At 50.9% G+C, this 17,010-nt stretch overlaps 1 protein-coding gene across 4 annotated transcripts in view; it reads right to left on the bottom strand.

The window, feature by feature from the left end:
- The window catches only part of LRRC4C (leucine rich repeat containing 4C), a 3,131,096-nt gene that overhangs the window by 2,186,178 nt on the left and 927,908 nt on the right, over nucleotides 1-17,010 (bottom strand). For all 4 annotated transcript variants that reach the window (XM_069221814.1, XM_069221813.1, XM_069221816.1 and 1 more), the window contains exon 4: nucleotides 695-845. The gene's annotated coding sequence lies outside the window, so the exon portion shown is untranslated. The remainder of the gene's footprint in view (nucleotides 1-694; nucleotides 846-17,010) is intronic.

Here is a 17,010-nt window from a genome sequence, read left to right as displayed (position 1 = left end):
TATGTAGTCTTGTTTACTAATGTTATTTTTGTTCAGGCCCTCATCATCATTGGGTAGCACGCAATTGTTGTCTAAATAAAATAAATCAACAACCTCTGATCCCCAATATCCAGGTCAACATCTTACAAGGTAGACCCCATCCCATGCTCTGGCATCTGAATTGGTTCCACCTCTGTTGTAGGTTTAGTCAGTTGCATTCATAGTTATATTGCTCTGCGTGGATGGCAATATCTCCCTGAACTTGCAGCAATTTGTTTGATTGTGGCAGGTCATTCTACTTTCCAGAGTTTTATTAGTCGAAGTGCATAGAAAGAAGTAAAAATATAGATGTTATCGCCATAAATACATTTGGGCATCCCCACTAGTTGGCCAGACAAGAACAACGAGGGACATTATGCTTAAGGAAAACAACACGCAGAGAAGAGATCCGTGGATGGAGCCTGTGCTCCAAAGGAAATAAATCGACTGAGCCTAAAGTAGATCGATATATGTCAGTGATTTACGAAAAAAACAACTAAGCAGGTACCTTGACCTGGAAAGGTCAGGTTCTGGATGTCTCAGATCACTTCCATCCGCTGTAATATATGAAGCAGGATTTCCTCAGACTGAAGTTCGGCAATAAAGTTTGGAGCAGCCTTGACAAGATAAGGATGCTTACAGAATCGTTAGCCTGCAATAAAGCACAAAGTCTTACCTTTCTGAGGCGCCTTCATTCCTCTCCCTGACAAGCAATTATAGAAGCTGCTCTGTAATACAGGGATCTCTTTCTCTCAAGGTAGGAGCCCAGTCCCAGGCAGAGATAACTGAGTCACAGCCTCCTGGGCAGATGACAGCATATTATCCCCCTGAAAAGAAAGAAAAACAGAAAACAGACTCAATGCAAATTTTTCTCTGCAGTTACCCTAGTCCCCAGTGGGACTGATTTCTTCGTTCAAGGTCCTATTTAATTGCCAATGCCTTTACGGTATGTTGGTAGCTTCTCTGCACTGGCTCGTTTTGGGAATTTACCTAGAAGAACTTTAGTAGGACAAGAGCAAGCACAATCTGCACACAACCTGTTATTTGAAACATTTGTGTCCTGTATCGAAGTTAGCGCAGTACTCAAAACTGCAAGGATATGATAGCCCATACCAATGTTAACACATTAAAATGCCGTACACAAACTCACAATACACACCCGGCATCTGCCAGTGCTTAATTTGAGCCAGTGGTTTCCGGTGCTTGGCAACAAAACTTAAGTCTTAACACTAGCAGTGATGATAGTCCACCATATGGTGGCATTGTCTGTCCAATTTTGAGACATAAAAAGTATTTATTTTGTTTCTAAATGTATTGCTTTATTGAGTATTTATTGATTCAATTTCAATTACAAATGAATAATACCTTCAGCCCGCACCATTTTTATGGCGTTGTGTGACTTAGAATAGTCTGAATTGTCAGACTTGTAGGACTGCAGTAGTTAGTACTAGGGTTGGTGCTGTCTTTGGCAGTACAGGGAGGGTCAATGGGTGGTGCAAGCAGTAGTGGCCTCCTGAGAAGGGCCCTGGCACATAACTTGTTTACAAATTAAGCACTAAGGCCCTTATTACGAGTCTAGTGGTCCTGGGACCGCCAGACTCGCGGTGGCAGTCGGACCACCGCCAAAGCAGCGGTCTGGCATCCACAATATAAACGTGGCAGAGCGTCCGCGGTCTGACCGCCGGCACCACCAGGTTGCCACCGGTCGACAGCGTGGTGGTGCCGGAGGTCTTAATCCGCCAGGGCAGCACTGCAAGCAGTGCTGCCCTGGGTATTAGGAGTCCCCACGCTGCCGGCTTTTGCATGGTGGTTCCACCGCCATGCAAAGGCTGGCGAAGACAGGGTTCCGGGGGCCCATGAGAGCCCCTGCACTGCCCATTCACTTGGCATGGGTAGTGCAGGGGCCCCCATGGACAGCCCCAATGCACTTTTCACCACCTAAATTACAGGCTGTGAAAAGCACGATGGGCGCTGTCGCACCCGATGCACCGCAACATTGGCCCCAGTTCTATTACGAGTCAGCGTCAATGTTGTGGTCTGTTTCCTGTTGGTCCAGCTGGAAACTCGTAATAAGGCCAGCAGGCAGAAAGCCAGAGTGGCGGTTTTCCATCCTAAAGAGTATGGCGGGCGGCCTCCGCCAAACTCAAAATGAGGCCCTGAGTGTCTCAAACAGAACTCATATTCCAAACATTGAATTGCAATCTAAAGCTGAGAAGATTAATGTAAGCTTTGAATAGTGGAGTCAAATGCAGGTCCATGAGGGACCTTCACATGTAGGAGTTTCAGGACAACCTTTATAAGACAAATGCTAATGCAGTTGACCTAAATGTCAATCATCTACATCATCCTGACAATCTGGTATGGCTCTCTCCTCATTGTACGACAGCGGAAAGGGCCAGCAGAAGGACAGGGCAGAAATAGAGGGAGGATCATGTACCAGGCTCCACTTGCTTCAGAAACATTTATTTACAAAATATTTAATTGCAAGCAAGCTTGTTGTCTTAGAAAATAACGAGGCGGCTTGCCACCCCAGACCACTAGCTGTTGCCAGACTCAGGGGGTCATTCTGACCCTGGCGGTCAGTGTTAAAGCGGCGGCCAACCCGCCAACAGGCTGGCGGCCTAAAAATTTGTATTCTGACCCTGGCGGGAACCGCCAACACAGGCCGCCGCATTAACACTCCGACCGCCACGGCGGTACAAACAAACAGCGTGGCGGTCACCGCCAACAGGCAGGCGGCAGACAATGTACCGCCCACCCTATCAAGACTCACCAATCCGCCACCTTTTCCGGGGCGGGACCCCCGCCGATAAAAACACGGCGGAAACAGACATCTCCAATGGAAAACGCTTACCTCGACACACTCCACGTGGAATCGGAACAGCATGGAACCCGAACTCCACATCCTCCCAGCCATTGCCTTCCTGCTCTTCTTCCAGGATCACGAACCTCGCCGCAGACGACAACGGTGAGTACTGCACCTACGACACAGTGAGGGGGGAGGCAGAAAGGTTACGGGCACACACATACGCCACACACCCACCCCCACCCTCACCCCCACCGAAATACCTACACACCTATGCAGATAAAAAAGTCAGAGTGACACCCCCAACCCCCCCCCAAAAACAAAGACAAAAGGCAATGAATGTAAAAGTAGAACCATATTATTGCAACAATAAAGTATAGCGACCTTAGCAATATATGAAGAATGAATACACATCTAGAACTATATCCATACAAGTAGCAAAAGTCCGGCCCAGTCATTCAAAGTCCAAATGTCCGTGGGCCAATGTGCAGCAACACATGGGCAAAGCCCACACACAAGATCGAGTCCATTGGAGAGAACACTGCTGGGGCATCACTAAAATAAAAAGACAGGCACCTCAGGGGGAAGGGAAGGGGGGGCACCTCAGCCACATGAGTCCACGACGCCAGATCCACGAAGGGCCTCCATGCCCACTGTGCCATCCTGGGGAGTGCAAAGCCACAGTCTCACAAGTCTCTACAGTGGGTGGATTGCCCACTGTGCCATCCTGGGGAGTGCAAAGCCACAGTCTCACAAGTCTCTACAGTGGGTGGATTGCCCACTGTGCCATCCTGGGGAGTGCAAAGCCACAGTCCATCAGGTGGATTACAGAGACCACTGGTCATGGAGGAGGCATGGTGGGCAGAGTGCGTCGTGAAGGCCTGCCCGACACAGAACCGGGACTGCCAATGGGCCAGCGGTGCTTGAGATGAAGGGCCCAGCGGAGCGGCGCTTGAGATGAAGGGCCCAGCGGAGCGGTGCTTGAGACGGCGGTGCCCAGCGGAGCGGTGCTTGAGATGAAGGGCCCAGCGGAGCGGTGCTTGAGACGGCGGTGCCCAGCGGAGCGGTGCTTGAGACGGCGGTGCCCAGCGGAGCGGTGCTTGAGATAAAGGGCCCAGCGGAGCGGTGCTTGAGATGAAGGGCCCAGCGGAGCGGTGCTTGAGACGGCGGTGCCCAGCGGAGCGGTGCTTGAGACCGCGGTGCCCAGCGGAGTGGTGCTTGAGATGAAGGGCCCAGCGGAGCGGCGCTTGAGATGAAGGGCCCAGCGGAGCGGTGCTTGAGACGGCGGTGCCCAGCGGAGCGGTGCTTGAGATGAAGGGCCCAGCGGAGCGGTGCTTGAGATGAAGGGCCCAGCGGAGCGGCGCTTGAGATGAAGGGCCCAGCGGAGCGGCGCTTGACAGGAAGGGCCCAGCGGAGCGGTTCTTGACAGGAAGGGCCCAGCGGAGCAGTGCCTGACAGGAAGGGCCCTGTTCAGCGGTGCTTCTCACGGCGGGGCCCTGTTCAGCGGTTCTGGTCACGGCGGGGCCCTGTTCAGCGGTTCTGGTCACGGCGGGGCCCTGTTCAGCGGTGCTTCTCACGGCGGGGCCCTGTTCAGCGGTTCTGGTCACGGCGGGGCCCTGTTCAGCGGTTCTGGTCACGGCGGGGCCCTGTTCAGCGGTGCTCCTCACGGCGGGGCCCTGTTCAGCGGTGCTTCTCACGGCGGGGCCCTGTTCAGCGGTGCTCCTCACGGCGGGGCCCTGTTCAGCAGTGCTCCTCACGGCGGGGCCCTGTTCAGCGGTGCCTGTCTTGTGTTTCCAGTGAACCACACCTGGCCAATACTTGCCGCTCAGTCTGCATCGGACCTTTCCGTTGCGGGGCCCTCCTGTGATGGAGTCCTGGGGCCCTGGCTCTCCTCCGATACCCCCGGAATGGGGCTGATGGGGCCCTCATGGCCAGGTCGGCTGTTCCCTGCCTTTTGCTCCTTGCTGCCCTTGCCCTCCTTGGCAGACTGTCCGTGGCCCTTGGCTCCCTTACCCGATGTGGCAGGTGACGGTGCAAGGCTACCCTCCTTGGGGGCAGGCGTATCAGGCCTGTCGCGCCTGCCCTTCAGTTTTTTGCTCCTCTTCCCAGGGGGGGGGCTGGCTGTGCCTTTGCTGCTGGACGATGTCCCAGCCCAAGAAAAGGGTGGACTCCAAAAACCAGGCACGACGTTCTTGGGAGTTGCTGGGCTGGTGGTGGCTGATGTGTTTGTGGAACTCTTACGGGATGGAGGGGGTGGGTCAGGTGAGGAAAAGAGGTCCACTTTAGAGAGGAAGATTTTCTTTGGAGCCATGGGAAGGGTGGCTGGAGTGGGTATGGGAGTGGGGGAAGAGGATGTGGTTGTAGGAGAGTCAAGTGTGCTGTCTTTGGGTGCAGGTGCTTGGGCAGGAGGCTGACGTGAGGTGGATGGCTGTTGTTTGGGTGCCTGCCTGCGTTTGTGTGGTTGGGAAGCGGGGGTGACAGACACACTGGGAGAGGACACAGGGGACGTGTACATGGCAGTGGGGGTGGTGACTGCACGTGTGCGGACTGGTCTGGAGGGTGTGCTGGTGATGGGTGCAATAGCTGATGGTGGTGTGCTTGCAGGTGTGTGTGGAGACGTCACAGGGAGGGAGGAGGGAGACGAGGAGGTGGGGGACACAGAGAAGGTAGTGACTGTTGGCATGTCTGCATCTGGATGTTGCTTGGGTGAATGCTTGTGTGTCCTGTGGTGCTTATGTCTGGATGACCTGCCCTTGGGTGTTGAGGTGTGTGCAGGCTGGTCTGTAGGTGTGGATGGGATAGGCAGAGGAACAGGGGAGTGGGACTGGGTGGAGGGAGTCAGAAGAGGGAGGCTGGAGACAGGGACAATCGCTGCCGTCAGTGCTGAGGCCAGAGCGTTGAACGATCGTTGATGGGCAGCCTGACCCGAATGAAGGCCCTCCAGGTATGCATTGCTTTGATGCACCTCCCTCTCCACACCCTGGATGGCATTCAAAGGGTAGACTGCCCAACAATGATGGTCCTCAGGAGGTCAATGACCTCCTCACTGAGGGCAGCAGGGGTGACTGGGGCAGGGCCTGAGGTGCCTGGGGCGAAGGAGATGGCCGGCTTCCTGGCCTTGTGGGCACGGGCCGAAGGCCGAGGGGCTGCTGGGAGGGCGGAGCTGGTGCGCTGGGTGGCGGCTGTACCTGTAGGATCGGTGGGCACGGATGTTGCCGCCACCTCAAGGGAGCTCCCTTCCGAGGACGTGTCGGTGTCGCTGACGTCTCCGCGGGTCCCCGTGGTGGAGCCCCCCTCGCCCTCCGTCTCACTGGTCATGTCGGAGTCCGTTGCATGGCCCTCCGGGGCCATGTGAGATGCAGCTCCCTCTTGCGCCGATGCCACTTCTCCTCCGCCTGATGATGCTAATGCACACATTCACAGAAAAACAAAGAAAATGGGGGGGGGGTGGAAAACATAAAGACAAGTTGAGTGCATGCATTGGGGACACCGTTGGCGGAGAGGACAGACACAGAAGCCACCTGCACTACGCTGCGCACTTGGGGTACACTACTCATTCACTGGGACATGCCCTACATGCCTATGGGCGACAACTGCCCACACAGTATACACTGGTCCATGAATCGCGTTACTAGGCACCCTACAGAGGTGGGGGGCGGGGGCACAGGACCATACCTCACGGACGGGCCTATCCTACAGAAATCGCCTTGGCCTAGGGATACCCACAGCCCTCCTCCCCCACCCAGGCACCTCCACTGCGCGCAAAATAGCTGAATGTGCTGGTACTCACCCCCTTGTGTCTGCTGTGATGTCCTCAAGCGCCCATCTAAATCGGGGTAGGCCACCGCCAGGATCCGGGACATCAGGGGGTCAAGGTACGACTGGCACCCCTCCTAGGTTGGGAGGCCATCCCCAGCAGAGCCTCTGCGGTCTTCCTGCTCCCGCGGCGGATGTCCTCCCACCTCTTGCGGCAGTGGGTGCCCCTTCTGGTGTGGACCCCCAGGGCCCGGACGTCCTTGGCGATGGCACGCCAAATGTCAATCTTCTGATGGGCGCTGACCTATGTGACATGTACAGGGGGGGAAGAGAAACATCATCACTTTTCTGCATGCTCGATGTGAGTGGCCCCCCCTCCCCAACCTTGCCATGTGGCACATGCTCTCATCTGTCGTGCCATGCATTCGTCATTCGCTGCCCTCCATCGTACATCCTCCCCACTCAGCCCAGGCATTGGGCACTATGCATTGCCCCCCGTGTACTCACCTGTTGGTCTGGAGGCCCGTAGAGTAGCGCATACTGGGGGAGGACCCCGTCCACGAGCTTCTCCAACTCCTCAGAACTGAAGGCGGGGGCCCTTTCCCCAGTCGCAGCAGCCATTGTCACTTCCAGACCGAGGTCACAGCAGCACTTTCAGTATAGGTCCTCTCCTGTGGATGCTCAGGTCTCGTGTGATCAAGCAGAGAGAAAATGGCGGTTACGGCCGCGGCGGTGCGTGCCGCGGCGGTGCGTACCGCGGCGGTGCGTACCGCGACCGCCGGCGCTCACTGCCATTGGCTCCTGAAACCCATAGGGTTCAATGTTGTCCAATGCGGCTTTGCGCCGCGGACTGCGACCGCCTACCGCCACGGTGTGCCACGCTTGCGCAATGACCTCACTTCACATTGTCACACTTCACAGGTCAGGCAGCCGCCATTTCAAGGGCCCACATGGATTCATTCCTACTGCGTCACACATGGCTAGGCCTTGCACCGACAATCATACTAGCCATTCAATCCCGAGAGATTCGTGTACTGTGCATGCTGTGGGCACTTACCTGTGGGTTGCTTGACTCTGTGCTCCATGTTGTCCTTCCTAGGCATCGTCCGCTGGGAATTGCGAGGAGACGGAGGAATCTTCCAGTGTACAGACCGCTGGTGGACCTGTCGACAATGGAAGAAAGACACGTCATACTCACCTACAGACTCAACCGTGCCACTATACAGGAACTGTGTGCCCAGCTGGAGCCAGACCTGATGTCACCCATCCGCCAACCCACAGGGATTCCGCCTCTAGTGCAGGTGCTGTCAGTACTGCATTTTTTTGCCAGTGGATCATTTCAAACTACCGTGGTCATTTCATCTGGGATGTCTCAGCCTATGTTTTCAAAGGTGTTGTCCAGAGTGTTGTCTGCCCTGATGAAATACATGCGGAGCTACATCATTTTCCCTGAGGTGGGTGACTTGCCTACAGTGAAGGGTGATTTCTATGCCCTTGGACACATTCCCAATATCATTGGTGCCATTGATGGTACCCATGTGGCTTTGGTTCCCCAAAAAGACGATGAGCAGGTGTACAGGAACCGAAAAAATTATCATTCAATGAATGTCCAGGTGGTCTGTTTGGCTGACCAGTACATCTCCCATTTAAATGCAAAGTTCCCAGGGTCAGTGCATGACGCGTACATCATGCGAAATAGCAGCATCCCTTATGTGATGGAACTGCTACAGAGACACCGTGTGTGGCTAATTGGTGACTCTGGTTACCCAAACCTGCCTTGGCTATTGACCCCAGTGAGGAATCCCAGGACCAGGGCAGAGGAACGGTACAATGAGGCCCATGGGCGTACCAGGAGGGTGATTGAGCGGACCTTCGGCCTCCTGAAGGCCAGGTTTAGGTGCCTGCATATGACTGGTGGATCCCTAATGTACTCACCAAGGAAGGTGTGTCATATCATCGTGGCCTGCTGCATGCTTCACAACCTGGCTTTGCGACGCCAGGTGCCTTTCCTGCAGGAGGATGGTCCAGATGGTGGTGTTGTGGCCGCTGTGGAGCCTGCGGAGAGTGAAGAGGAGGAAGACGAAGAGGACGACACAGACAACAGGGACAGAGTGATACTGCAGTATTTCCAGTGACACACAGGTAATAATCTACTCCTGCATTGTATTATATCTGTAACTGTAGTGGCTCTCTACTGTCTGACCTTTCACCCCAATGTATGGTAACTTAGTTGTGTATATCACTTCCTATTTCAGTGATCTGATCCCCACGGAGTGCCCTCTGGTTTTTTTCCCCATGGACTACCGCTGTGTGACACTGGTATGTTGTCATCACAATGTCACTAGAAATGTTTTGTTGGTTATATCGAATACATTTGGTTTAAATAAATAGATAGCAGAATCCAGTTGGTTAATGTGCAATAATTGTGTTTATTGAAGTTTTAAAATAGGTGTATAGTTCAAAAAGGGTGATGGGTGATGGTGGAGGCATGTCCATGGCAGTGTCCAGACTGTCGTTCCTACAGGTCCATTGTCTATATGCCTGTGGAAGGTGGAGCAGGGGCAGTTCAAGGTTGGACAGGGTGAACAAGTGGGACAGTGGGATGACATCCGGGGGTTTCCGTGCATGGCGGGGGTCTTGACATCCTACTCTGTCTTCTTCCTCGATCTCAGGCCTTTTTTGCGGGGTGGTTCTTGTTCTGCAGGGGGTGGGGTCCGGGAGGGCCGTTGCTGTTGTGTCGGGCCTCCTGACCACTAGCGCCGGCGGAGGTGGTGGGCTGTTCTTCCTCCATGCTAGTGGCAGGGGCCCTTTGGGGGGCCACATGGTCCCGCAATGTGGTGACAATCTGGTTGAGTGCCACCACGATTGTACCCATTGCGGAACTGATGCTGCGCAGTTATTCCCGGAACCCCATGTACTGGCCCTCCTGCATGGCCTGGATCTCCTGGAACCTGGCCAGGACCGTCGCCATCGTCTCTTGGGAGTGGTGGTACGCTCCCATGATGGTGGTGAGGGCCTCTTGGACAGTGGGTTCCCGAGGCCTGTCCTCCCTCTGTCGCACAGCAGCCCTCCCAGTTCCTCTTTGTTCCTGGGCCTCTGTCCCCTGGACGGTGTGCCCACTACCAGTGCCCCCAGGTCCCTGTTGTTGTTGGGGTTGTGGGTTACCTTGGGTGCCCTGTACTGGTAGACACACCGTTGCTTGACCTGTCCTGGAGACAGAAGCATGGGCCCGCTGGGTGGGTGCTGTGCTGGTGTTTCCTGAGGGGGGTAGGGCTGCTGTGGCCTGGGGCTGACTGAGGGTAACCGACTGTCCAGATGTCCCTGATGGTCCGGGCTGGTCATCAGGTTCTAGGTCGACAGAGCTGCTGTCATCACTGGGGGCCTGTTCTGGGGGTGGGATGGACAAATCTGGACCCTCCTGGCCGGTGTGTTGGCGTTCGGGCCCTGCAGGGGTAAAAGAGTATGGTTATTGATTTTGTGTGTGCCATGGCGTGCGATTTGTGGGTGCCCTTGTCCCCCAGTGCTGGCAGTCCCATGTGGGAGGAGTTGTGAGGGTGGTTTGTGGGGGGGGATGGGTATGTGCAGTGGTCATGCTTAGGTGATGGGTGTCCATGGTTTGTGTTGGCATTCAGGGGTTGGGGTTGGGATGGGTGGGTTGTGCTGGTGAGACATTAACAGGGAGTATGTGTGCTGGGGGGTTAGGGGTGAGGGTGGGGGTGTGGGTTGGCATGCTGGTGGTTGGGGGGGGTGAAGTAGTTGAGATTAGACTTACCAGAGTCCATTCCTCCGCCTGCTCCAGCGAGGCCCTCAGGATGCAGGATGTTCAAGACCTCTTGCTCCCATGCTGTGAATTCGGGTGGAGTGGGTGGGGGTCCGCCGCCAGTCTTCTGCACAGCGATGTTGTATCTTGACACCATCGACCGCACCTTCCCCCGTAGGTCGTTCCAGCGCTTTCGGATGTCTTCCCGATTTCTGGGATGCTGTCCCACAGCGTTGACCCTGTCAACGATCCTTTACCATAGCTCCGCCTTCCTAGCTATTGTGGTGTGCTGCACCTGTGTGCCGAAGAGCTGGGGCTCTACCCTGATTATTTCCTCCACCATGACCCTGAGTTCTTGGTCCGAGAACCTGGGGTGTCTTTGGGGTGCCATGGGGTGGTGTGGATGAGGTGTGGGGTGGTATTTGTGGTGATGAGTGTGGTGGTGTGTGGTGTTTTGGGCGTAGATGTGGTGTGGGTGATGATGTTGGGTTCCTGTGTTTGTTGTGCTTTGCGTTCCCTGTGCTCTCTCCCTGTGTATTGCGCCTTGTCTCTGAATTTCGATTTGTGGGGGTTTGTGGGTGATGTGGGTGTGTGTTTTATATGGTGATGGGTGTGTGGGTGTGGTGTGTGTATGTGTATCAGGTGTGTGTATTTCGAATTGTCCAATGTGGCTGTGTTTTGTAAAGGTGTGTGTATTTTGAGCGCAGCGGTGTGTACCGCCAATGGAATAACGCGGTTGAAAGACCGCCGCGTGGATTCGTGGGTCGTAATGGCATGGGCGTGTTTGTGTTGGCGTGACGGTGGAGGTTTGGTCATCTCCAGTTTATCGCTGACCGCTGATGAGGCGGCCTTCAGTGGATGTCAGGTTTTTGGCGGTTTGGCAGTTGTGGGTCAGAATGACCGTGGCGGTTTACCGCGGCGGTGTTATGGCGGCCTTCTGGCCGGCGGTAAGCGACTTTTACAGCCGAGGTCAGAATGACCCCCTCAGTGTTTCCTCTTTCCCTAGAATATATATTTTTTAACACTTAGAATCAAGTGCTTATTCCACCTGTCAAAAATGGCAAAAGCATCCATAAGGCCAAAGTTTCGCCCAAGGCTTCACAGGAACTCCTGACAAGCCTGACAGTGGTTATGTATGGTGTAGAATTTGTAAGCAAAGCATCAGACTTGTAATGTAAGCACACATATTTAATTCTTAGCACATAAGCCACATTGCAAATCTAGGGCAATGGCGCCGAATTTCAACCACAAGCATACGCCATGTTTCTTTCAACATTCTAACCAGTGAACTCATACACTGAGTACAGATGTCATCTTCTAAAAAGGGAACTAGCATTTGAGCTTACGATTCACATTCCAAATGTTAAACTCACATTCTGTGCATCGAATTACCTTTCAAATATTAATTACACCTTCCCATAAACATGCGCTAATTTTAAACCTCTAATTTAATTTTAAACCTTTCAAATGCATCTCTCAGTCCCAAAGGAACTATGATCGTATGTCAAGAGCGAATACATGCTAAGGTTATGTATAGGGCTCCCGGTTGTACAGTATTTATTTTTTCAACATTTCCTCTGTATTTACCCATGTTTAATTTTTGGCCATCTTATTAGTATCTATCCCTATTTATTTTGTATTTTAAGAATAAATGGAGTTGTTAGATGGTATATTTCCTCATTTATAAATTTAACAGCTTCAAGCACACCATACGAGACTGTTCCGAACTTTATTCACTCCCGTGTTTCAAACCTATTTTTTTTTTCAACCCAGATATTTGGATAGTCTTTATGTGCATCATATAGTTTCATCAATGTTTCATAAGTGATTTACTTTTCTCTGTCATATCCTCCTTAATGTAAACACATTATACAGTTTGTGTTTGTAAACATAATTTCTTATCCTTATTTTATCTTCCAAAGTTTTACAGTGTTCGAAATAATGCCAACACATGTTTCGTCATCACCGCCTGGGTAGCAGGTGACTTTTTCAGGGCTACAATAAATCCACAAACTAAATTAAGTATAGGGAGGAGCAATCCCATCTTGTGCAAACCTACCCATAGATGTAAATTCACCCATGATCTGAAGACATTTAAATTGTGAGCCACCACCAGGCTCACCCTTGTGACCAAAGTCTCCCATAATCGAAAACAAACTGAACTGTGAGTCACTACCAATCGGTGAAAACCTTTGGATCATTCTGATTCACACCCCCAATAATTGTACCTTCTCAAAGAAGACTTTATTCATGTGTAAAAGAAATAACATAGTAATTAGTAGTGGGAAGACTCAAAATTAAAAGGTCATGTAATGAAGCACTCCTGTCACCACAACCATGTTACAACAACATGCTCATCCAGCCCAAGGAATTACCCAACAGCATCTATGCGCACTCAATCATGCACAGTGCTTCCTACCCAGCATTCGTCGTTATCAATACATCCACTTGACAATAAAAGAAAATCCTTTTATAAAGAAATAGAAACTCTAACTTACTAATAACCTTACTTATAAATGTAAGCCCACACCACAAGGCATTCAGGGCCATATTTATACTTTTTGACGCAAAACTGCGCTAACGCAGTTTTGCGCCAAAAAAATTAGCGCCGGCTAACGCCATTCTGAAGCGCCATGCGGGCGCCGTATTTATTGAATGGCGTTAGCCGGCGTTAGCCGACCGGCGCTGCCTGGTGTGCGTGAAAAAAAAACACGTACACCAGGCAGCGCCGGCGTAGGGAAAAATGGCGTTTGGGCGTCCAAAAATGGGGCAAGTCTGGCTGAGGCAAAAAGATCGTCTTAACCCGATTTGCGCCATTTTTTTTTGGCGCCCAGACGCCATTAACATGACTCCTGTCTTAGCAAAGACAGGAGTCATGCCCCCTTGCCCAATGGCCATGCCCAGGGGACTTCTGTCCCCTGGGCATGGTCATTGGGCATAGTGGCATGTAGGGGGGCACAAATCAGGCCCCCCTATGCCACAAAAAAAAAATATATATATACTTACCACAACTTACCTTTTCTTCCCTGGGATGGGTCCCTCCAGCCTTGGGTGTCCTCCTGGGGTGGGCAAGGGTGGCAGGGGGTGTCCCTGGGGGCTTGGGAGGGCACCTCTGGGCTCATTCTGAGCCCACAGGTCCCTTAACGCCTGCCCTGACCCAGGCGCTAAAATCCGGCACAAATGCGGGTTTTTTAGTCCCGCCCACTCCCGGGCGTCATTTTTGCCCGGGAGTATAAATACGACGCATATGCATCGCAGTAATTTTTTAAGACGGGAACGCCTACCTTGCATATCATTAACGCAAGGAAGGTGTTCACGCAAAAAAATGACGCTAACTCCATGAACTTTGGCGCTAGACGCGTCTAACGCCAAAGTATAAATATGGAGTTAGTTTTGCGTCGAATTTGCGTCGAAAAAAACGACGCAAATTCGGCGCAAACGGAGTATAAATATGCCCCTCAGTTTCCCCTTATCTTGCAATGTAAGCAGACTTGACCTTCACATTCTATATACAAGCCAGTGTCTCCAACCATTCCCATAGGCTGAAAAGAAACAGAAGAGATACTTTTCAAATTGTGTATTCAATCTCTCAATCACACCTATCCTCAGTCAACTCCTCAGTCAATCAAAGGTCCTGTCTTTAATCTTGTAACACATAGGGACAACATAATATGTATATACACATCTCTCTCTTATTCAGATTGTTCCACAAGTTAAGGAAACGCTCTGATCTCATTTTGTTTACATACTGTGCCGTCACAGTTTTTTACTAATGTAAATGAAATGAAATGAAATAAGTATGACTATAGCAAAATAGGAATATTAGGAGGATTGTGTGCTCTGTAGAACAATGCCTCACTACAATGGATATGTACAAGGTATATTCAAAACAATTATTGGCTAAAATAATTAAGCTTATGTGTCTACTTGCTTTGTGTTTTGATCACGTATTTGACTTTACCACTACTAGTATGTTACAAGGACGTGGAGGCATTTTGCAGAGCGTTTCCTTAACTTGTAGAACAGTCTGAATAGCTGTGAGATGTATCAGTGTATATACATAGTATGTTGTCTCTATGTGTTACAAGATTAAGGATAGGACCTTTGACTGCTTGAGCAGTTGATTGAGGGTGTGATCCAGAGCTTGAATACGCAATTTGAAAAGTATCTTTTCTGTTTCTTTCCAGCCTATGGGAATGGTTGGAGACACTAGCTTATATATAGAATTTGAAGGTCGAGTCTGCTTACATATCAAGGTAAAGGGAAACTGAATGCCTTTTGGTGTGTATAAGTTAGGTTATTCGTAACATAGGGGGTCATTACGACCTGCCAAAGTACCGCCGTCAGAATACCGCTGCGCGGTCAAAAGACCGCCGCGGTAATTCTGAGTTTCCCGCTGGGCTGGCGGGCGACCGCCAGAAGGCCGCCCGCCAGCCCAGCGGGAAACCCCCTTCCACGAGGATGCCGGCTCGGAATGGAGCCGGCGGAGTGGAAAGGGTGCGACGGGTGCAGTTGCACCCGTCGCGATTTTCAGTGTCTGCTATGCAGACACTGAAAATCTTGGTGGGGCCCTGTTAGGGGGCCCCTGCAGTGCCCATGCCATTGGCATGGGCACTGCAGGGGCCCCCAGGGGCCCCACGACACCCGTTACCGCCAACCAGGTTCTGGCGGTCAAAACCGCCAGAACCAGGCTGGCGGTAAGGGGGTCGGAATCCCCATGGCGGCGCTGCCTGCAGCGCCGCCATGGAGGATTCCTCAGGCCAGGGGAAAACCAGCGGGAAACCGCCGGTTTCCCTTTTCTGACCGCGGCTTTACCGCCGCGGTCAGAATAGGCCTGGATGCACCACCAGCCTGTTGGCGGTGCATCCGCGGTCCACGGCCCTGGCGGTCCATGACCGCCAGGGTTGTAATGACCCCCATAGTGTTTCTATTTCTTTATAACTGGATTTTTTTTTACTGTGAAGTGGATGTATTGATAACGACGAATGCTGGGTAGGAAGCACTGTGCATGATTGAGCGCTCACAGATGGCGTTGCGTAATTCCTTGGACTGGATGAGCATGTTGTTGTAACATGGTTGTGGTGACAGGAGTGCTTCATTACATAACCTTTTAATTTTGAGTCTTCCCAGTACTAATTACTACATTATTTCTTTTACGCATGAATAAAGTCTTCTTTGAGAAGGTACAATTATTGGAGGTTTGAAATAGAATGATCCAAAGGTTTTCACCGATTGGTAGTGACTCACAGTTCATTTGTTTTCAAGTAAAGGAGACTTTGGTCAGAAGGACGAGCCTGGTGGTGGCTCACAATTAAAATTTCTTCAGATCAAGGGTGAATTTAATTTTATGGGTAGGTTTGCACAAGATGGGATTGCTCCTCCTTATACTTAATTTCGTTTTGGGATTTATTGTAAACCTGAAGAAGTCAGCTGCTACCCATGCAGCGTTGACGAAACACGTATTGGCGTTATTTTGTACATTGTAAACTTTGGAAGATAAAATACGGATAAGAAATTAGGTTTACAAACACAGACTGTTTATTGTGTTTACATTAAGGAGGATATGACAAAGAAAAGGAAATCACTTATGGAACATTGATGAAACTATATGACTACCCAAATATGTGGGATGAAATAAAATAGGTTTCGAACAATTGGGAATGAATGAAGTTCAGAACAATCACATATGGTGTTCTCGGAACTGGTAAATTTGTAACTGATTGAGGAAGATTAGGGCGGTTTTCCTCCCTTCTTGAGCACGGGTACTTAACTTGCAGCTTTTTTCTTTCTGTTACTGTACAACTAGGTGAGAGCACCACTTATCCCAACCATCCATAGGACCTTCATTGCTAGTTCTTCATTTATTTAATGGAAAAACATGCAGTCATACTTTGATGACTGTCGCATTTTAGAAAATAAAAAAAAAACACTACAGCCACAAGTCAATATTAGCATTATATACAAATGCATTTCAACGTATCTCTGTATTTAAGACCATCTCGTCCTCTCTTTCAGCTCCCCAGGCTGTCTATCTGTTCACCTAGAACTCAAGAAGGAGAGCACAGACAGTCACTCACAAGAGGTACAATGTTCTGTATTTTTCTCCTTCTAAAAAATAAATACAGACAGGAAACACATGTGGGCTGATTACGACCTTGGCGGTTGGGATATCCTGTCCGCCGTATTACAAGTTCTATTTTATCCTATGGAACTTGTAAAACAGCAGGCAGGATATCCGTCACCTTTGTGAGATTCTCCATCACAACGGTGAAGGATATCCAGTCCGCCGTATTACAAGTTCCATTATACCCCATGGAACTTGTGAAAGAGCGGCGGGATATCGGTCACCTTTGTGATGGAGTATCCCAACCGCCAAGGTCATTATCAGGTCCATTGTTGTCTGTCTGTATTTATCAAACTGAGAGCCTTAGTTATGTTAAAGGAATTGAGAGAGCGTGCACAGCACAAAGACTTTTTTTTAAATATTAGGGCTGCAAACATGCATTATACAATTAAGCAATAATATACCAAAATAATAGCTTACACATATTCGTTATGTATGCATGAATGCGCTATTTGTATAGTTCAAGCCTAACCTAAAGGCAGCAAAAAGATATTACAAAAACATATTCTGGTTTGATTATTGTTAATTTTAGCTAGCCTTTGCAGT

The sequence above is a fragment of the Pleurodeles waltl genome, chromosome 3_1 (assembly GCF_031143425.1).
Source record: "Pleurodeles waltl isolate 20211129_DDA chromosome 3_1, aPleWal1.hap1.20221129, whole genome shotgun sequence".
NCBI lineage: Eukaryota > Metazoa > Chordata > Amphibia > Caudata > Salamandridae > Pleurodeles > Pleurodeles waltl.
Note: the sequence above shows the minus strand (reverse complement) of the source record. Positions and strands in the feature narration are given on the sequence as shown.